A 6,761-nucleotide genomic window follows, 5' to 3' on the forward strand; every position below is an offset into this window, starting at 1 on the left:
TGAGACAGATGCCTCATGCCCCATGTGGAAATCTCATGGTAACATTTTCATTCCAGTGGTCATCTATGAAGCATTCATTTATCCCCCAGCTTCCATAGTCTGATACATTTTTTATATTCACAGTCAATTTTGGGAGAAAGAAAGGCTCTAATTTAAAATTCTGACACTTTTGGTAAATTGCACACAAAATAGAGAAATTGAGTGAGTTGACAATCCATTCATCCTATCCTTAGGTGTCCCTTCCTTTACTCGTTTCCCTATGTACCTCTAATGCTGATGACAATTAGGAGGCTTGTTAGCATCCCCAGCATGCAACTCTCCTCTGGTTGGAGGAAAAAAGGCAGATAAATCTGGACATCAGGTAACTGGTCCTCAGTTTCTCTGAATGACAGTCCAGTGTGTCTTAAAAGATCAACCCTATACTTCATTGTGGTGGCTGATTCTGGTATGCTGGAGGGAAAGGTTAATAATGCCCAGTGGGTTCATTAGCTTTAGCTGAGTCTTTCTTGACGTACTAAAATGGAGTGCCACTATCACCCACAGCGGCTTTCTCCCTCTGCTCATTAGTTAATGTCAGAGCTTTAATGGTACAGAGCAAAAGAAAGGGGATGTGTGTTTATGTGTCCCCATTTGCCTTTCCCTCTGCACTCACCAGCTGAGAGTAATTTATTTCTTTCCACAAAGGAAAATGCACCTTAATGATAAAAGTCCCAGCCAGTAAATTGGAAAACCGTGGTTCTGTTATCAGCATCACCTCCCACTTGCTCTACGACCTTGGATTTATGAACTAGATTTTTGTGGTTTTTTTTGTATGATAGACTACGATAATAGATATAGTTCTGAACTTTCATATTGAAAAGGCTTTTGAATATATAATGAGATAATATAACTGGTCATGATTTAGAGATTGATTATTGCTTTATGGATGTGAGGTGAGTATTTTACCCAACAAATTTTGGTTAGAGATACTGTGCTTCCCCCCATCCTATTTAATAACCTCACAACTTCTAAAAAAAAAGCATAAATTAAGCAACTATACATTTTACAAAAATAAAACATAGTATTGGGTTGGGATTTTCCAAAAGGCCAAAGAAGAAAAGTCTCCCATAAGAAAAAGCCCAGCAAAATATATATCTGGTACTGCAAATGGATGACTTTCAGAATGAAGCTACATTTCCGAAAGGACCAGTAGATGTCAGTATTTGACAAGTCCAGAGCTGCTCACAGAGGCTCCGCATTACCATCTGGCTCCATTTCAGCTTGCAAGTTTCTCTGCAAAGGAGGGAGAGTTTGTGTGAGCGAAGCTAAGATTTTGCTTTCTCACTTCTTACCCCATCTTGTAAAAAACAGCCTGATGCTCTGGGTAAGTCGCCGTTATCTTCACTTTCAGTGATTCCCTTTATAGATCTGCAGTCTGCTGAGGAGTTTAAAACACAAAATTAAGCATGTGCTTAGCTCCCTGAAGGCCACATTCTTGTTCTTCACAAAGATGCTTTTCTCATTCCAGACCAGCCTTCCTGTCCTACCCTTTGTGTAACATTAGTCAAGTCTAACAAGGGAAGACTGCCATTTTGGGTCCAGGTTCCATGAGCTCTGGACAAAAGGTCTTTGTTTATTTCTTTTTCGCTATAGAATGACACTCAGATTTTTAGATGAAATCGCCGTTTTCTAAAAATGGAAAGAAAATGCTCACACTGTAGCTGCGCCAGGCGTCCTCTTTCATTTTACACGTTTACTGGGAGGCTTCCAGAGGCCAGGCAACTGGTTTCCAGCTGTATCTGCTGAACTCAGAGCAGCTCACCCTTTCCCGGGGAAGATGCATTTCTGTTCTGTTCGTTTCTTATCATCCTGGATCAGGGAGGAAGTCCGGACCACAGCTGTGGACAACACCAACATGGTTCTTTGAAAAGGCTTCCTACCTCCTTCAGGCTTTTGAGATCCAGCTTGCAGGGCTGCCACTCTTGAACAGTTTTTAAGGGTTAGGTAGTCAGGTTTTATGCGTGTGTGTGTGTGTGTGTGTGTGTGTGTGTGTGTGTGTGTGTGCATATCGGTCATTTGCATTGTTCATATGACAGAATCACTAACAAAAGCAACTTGAAGAAAGGGTTTATTTTGGGTTTCAGTTCTGGGGTACAGTTTATCATGGCTGGAAAGTCAGGGTATTAGGAGCTTAAGGCAGCTCATCACATTATGTCCTCAATAAGGAAACAGAGAATGATGAAAGCTTGTGGCAGCTAGCCCCTTCCTTTTTCAGCAATTCAGGAACCAAAGCAGAGAATGTGCCATCCACGTTTTGAGTGTGTCTTTTTACCTCAGTTAACTTGATCAAGACTATTCTCGCTGGCAGGCCAGGAGGCTTGTCTCCTAGATGATTTTAGCTCATATCATGTCGACAGTCAGCATGAACCTTCAGGGCACCCTTATTTCCGTTCATAAAGAACCCGCTCTGATGCATTTAGAAAATGTTTTGTGGTTTGCTATCATCCCTTTTGCCCTTGCCCAGATGGAATAAGTGGTTTAACGACAAACAGTCCAAGTAGCTGTAGAGTTTGGTCATACTTCCTGGAGACTGGTAGAGGTAGTCCGGATGTGACAGCACTTAGCAGTGTGGAGCAGTGCCCTGCTGAAGCATCCTTACTGGCTGCTGGCCAAGAGCTGGCTTTATCCTGGGGAATGAGTCATCAAACATAAGCAGCTTGCTCTTGGAGGAAGACTTGGCATCCGTTTCAAGGTCCTCTTGGATCTGGTTTGTGTCTGTTATCTCTTCACTCTGTCTCAACCTCCTAGGCCTTTTCTCTGCAGTGTTTACAGTCTTAGGGAAATAAGGCCCCTCATTCGCCTAAAGGCTAATATTTTCTTACTTTGATTCCAATTTATTCTTGAGCACTTACTATTCGTAACTTCCAAAAGTCCCTGTTCTCATACACACCAGCTTCCAGCCCAACACCTTCAGTTTTCTTTCCTTGTAGCTTTTTCTGCTTTTCTGCAAGGCAGGATTAGGGACAGTGTTTTTGAAATTTGACATGCTTTAGCTATATGTGTCCTATCTGACATGCGTCAAGCTCCTTTATTTTTCTGAGACTGTTTCTTTTTAAAATCACAAATAATAACCACATATCATATATTTTGGAGTACAATGTGATGTTTCTATATGTGGTCACATTGTGGACTGATTCCATCATGCTAAATCTGTCACTTCACATACTTCTCTTTCTTTCTGCTAACATTTAAAATCTACTCTAAAGCATTTTGGAATACATAATGTATTTGTTACAGTCACTATCAGTGTAATATATCCTTGCAGTCCCTACTTTGCTGGATTTTGTGAGGACCGGAAGAACTGAATGAGGCAGTTGATGTAAAGCAACTACCACAGTGGTCCTCAACCTTCCTAATGCTGTGACCTTTTAATACAGTCCTCATGTTGTGTGACCCCTCAACCATAAAGTTATTTTCGTTGCTACTTCACAACTGTAATTTTGCTACAATTATGAATCATAATATAAATACATTTTAGAGATAGAGGTTTACAAAAGGGGTCACAACCCATATGTTGAGAACCACTGAATTAGTACTCCAAAGAATCCAAGCAATCTGTAGCTGCTGCTGCTAATATTATTGTTACTGTTATTCTGACTGCCTGCAACTCTTCAGTCTTCTAATGATGGGCTTATCCTTACATTTCCTCATTTGTATGTATTCAGTATCCATTCCTTCTTGTTTTGTCAATTACACCATGCATTCTCACAGGTTTTCTTGTTCTCTTTTTCTTTTTTTTTTGCTCACTGTATCCTGTTCATGTATTATAGATGCAAAGGTCATCTTAAACAGTTCTAGAGAGAAAAAAAAGATGGACTAAAAAAAACTCCTTTATTCCTAGAATTATTTATAGTTTGACATATCTTTTTATTTGTTTATTCTCATTTGTTCGATTATACTCCCTTCTTGCACTACTGAAATTGTGACCCTGTTTTTCTACTTCAAATGCCACATTTGCCATAATGACATCCTAAAACCCACAGTAACATTTCATTTATGTAACCTTTGATTTGGAACACTTTTTACTATATAGCTCCATATATTTTACAGTCAAATGCTTATTTTTGTGTTTCAGTTTGACTTTCTTCCTATAATATAATTTCTTGGAGGTCATGGGATATGTTACTATCTACTAATCACTCTGCAGATACTCAGTTCTTGGCTTTCTGCTTCACTCTATTATTTACTAAACCCCACAGAGAGACTTTGGTGGTTAATATAAGTCAGAGGACTTAAGAATACTCTGGCAAATAGAAGATGGCAGTAGTTGATGGAAGATGTGGTGGCTCATTTTTAGAAATCTTTGCAAATAAGTCATATCCTCATTAGATTGAGGTGAAAGGAGACTTGCCTAAAATGAAAGCATGGTCCAAATGAACTCAGGTGATTTTATAAAGACAGGGTGAGAACATATGAGGTAACACTTGTAGGGTGTTCTGCAGCAAGTGGTCATTGGCTTCGATTTTTCCTGTGTCAGCAAGGCTACGTTAGGTTGAAGCAGAGCATTTTTGACTGTTAGAGTATTTGTTAGAAGAATGAAATATGTATGTTAACATTTGGAACTCAGGGCTTCATGTATTCTATGCAAATGCTCTACTGAGCTACATTTCAGCTCTCATGTCTTAGCATTTAACTTAAACTCTCCAGCAGGGGATTCTTTATAACATATTGTGGTATAAATGAGAAGGTTGCTTTCTTTCTGTCTGAGGCCCATCAATCTCATATATAAAGCACAAGGCCAAGGTCAGATTGATTCAACTAGTAAAGATCCAGTGAGTCATTTCGAGATTTCGACAGTGTATCACTTACACAGGCAGCGAAAAGAAGAATGAGTCTCAAGTGCCAGCTCCGTGTGGTCCTTGTCTGCACACTAAAAAGGATGACAGGGAAACAAAAGAGACTGAATTGTTGGAATACGGAGTTGTGGGATGCCACGTTGCTAAGTAGCTCATTCTAAGCTGCTGCTTAGCAGCTTTATATTTTGCAGAGTTTGTATTTATGGAAGTTTATATTTATAAATTTTATTTATAACTTGTAAATTTAAATTCGAATTTATGCTATTTTTTATACATAAAACAGTTTTATTTTCCTGAAAGGATAAAGCAGAAAACCCATAGCTTATCAGAACTCAAGAGTTGATAAGGAACTGCCTCATGGCAGTCATCTCTAAGGAGAGATTGATAGGCAACTGGGTGATTACCTCTTAGCAACTCCTTAAAGGCTTTTAGTCATTTCTATGATCCAGAACAGCTTTTGGCAGTCTACTAAGAACTGTGTTGTTCTTCAAGCCTTTGTCTGTGTGCTCTAATTATATGTGGATGAGGTCACTGGGGTTACTAGCTGTTTTCCCTCCAGGGCCCATTCTGTCTCTGGTGCCTATTCATATGGGGTCCATTCTGCCTCTGGTACCATGTCACGTGCTTTTTCTTTCTGATGGGCAATGCACTTGGTGCTATAGAATGGCTGTAGAATTCACGGCAGCTGTGCTCCTTTGGAGGTTGTATAGAGGTCAACGTTACTGGGAGGTTCTTGGCATGAAGGGTCATCAGTGTGCTTGTTCTTCTACTGTAAGTGAATGGATTTGTGATAAGTCTTGATATTGATGGCCTTTTAAACAATATAGTTTAAAGATATTTCAAGTATTTATTTAGTTAGTGTCCTAGTTAGCTTTAACTGTTAATTTTACACAGTCTAGAGTAATCTGAGAGGAGAAACTCAGTTGAAGAATTGCCTAGGTCAGATTGGCCTGTGGAGATGTCTGTGCTGTATTACCTTAATTTCTCATTAATATAAAATGACACAGTGTACTGTGGGCAGTACCATCTCACTGTAGGTGGTACTGCGCTGTATAACAAAAGCTAGGTAAGCATGAGTCTTCAGGGGAGACAGAAAGCAGCATTTTCTATGATTCCTGCTTTCCATTTTTGGCTGTGAAGTGAGTTCCTTGGTTAGAGGCAATGGTGTATAGAATAGTAAGCAGTCTTGTTTTCAAGTTCCTGACTTGATGCCTTTCTTTGACTTCCTTTCATAATAGGCTGTGACAGAATTGTCAGTGGAAATGATGTTTTATCACAGCAACAGAAATGAAATAAGAACAGGAGGCAGTGGGTATTAAACCTATGGCATGGCTCATGGTAGAGAAGTGTTTTTAAGATGCTCACAGAATGTCCAGTTTGGATTAGAGTAGGAAGAGACTACTCATCTAGTCATTTATTCATAAAATATGTATTGAGTGATTTTTATGTGCCAGAGATTGTTCTAGACCCATCTGTGAGCAAAACACATATGGTTTATGTCCTGATGCAATTCTCCTTGAAGGTTCAGAGAGGAAGGAAACCATTTAAAAGAGTAAATACACAAGAATAATCAGACAAAACCAGGTGCTCACAAGAGTTAGGAAGACAGCAAGTTGGCAATGTGCTAGGGCAGACATGCACTAGATAAGGAAGCCCTTTCTGAGAATGGGCTATGCAAATTTTGAAAACATGAAGAGGGAGATGCCCTTCTTAGTTGAGGGAATAGCTAGTGCTTAGGCAGTGAACAGGGACTCAGTGTTCTGGGCTGAGAAAACAGAAATAAAGACAAATGGCTCAGAAAACCTTTGTAAAGGAAGATGGTGATGAATTTCAGAGACAAAAAGGAGATTGCTCAATGTGGACTGTCAATTGGACTTCCTTCTATCTATAGCTTTCTAAATATATAAAGACCCAATATCTCTTAGG

The sequence above is a fragment of the Peromyscus leucopus genome, chromosome X (assembly GCF_004664715.2).
Source record: "Peromyscus leucopus breed LL Stock chromosome X, UCI_PerLeu_2.1, whole genome shotgun sequence".
NCBI classification, from domain to species: domain Eukaryota; kingdom Metazoa; phylum Chordata; class Mammalia; order Rodentia; family Cricetidae; genus Peromyscus; species Peromyscus leucopus.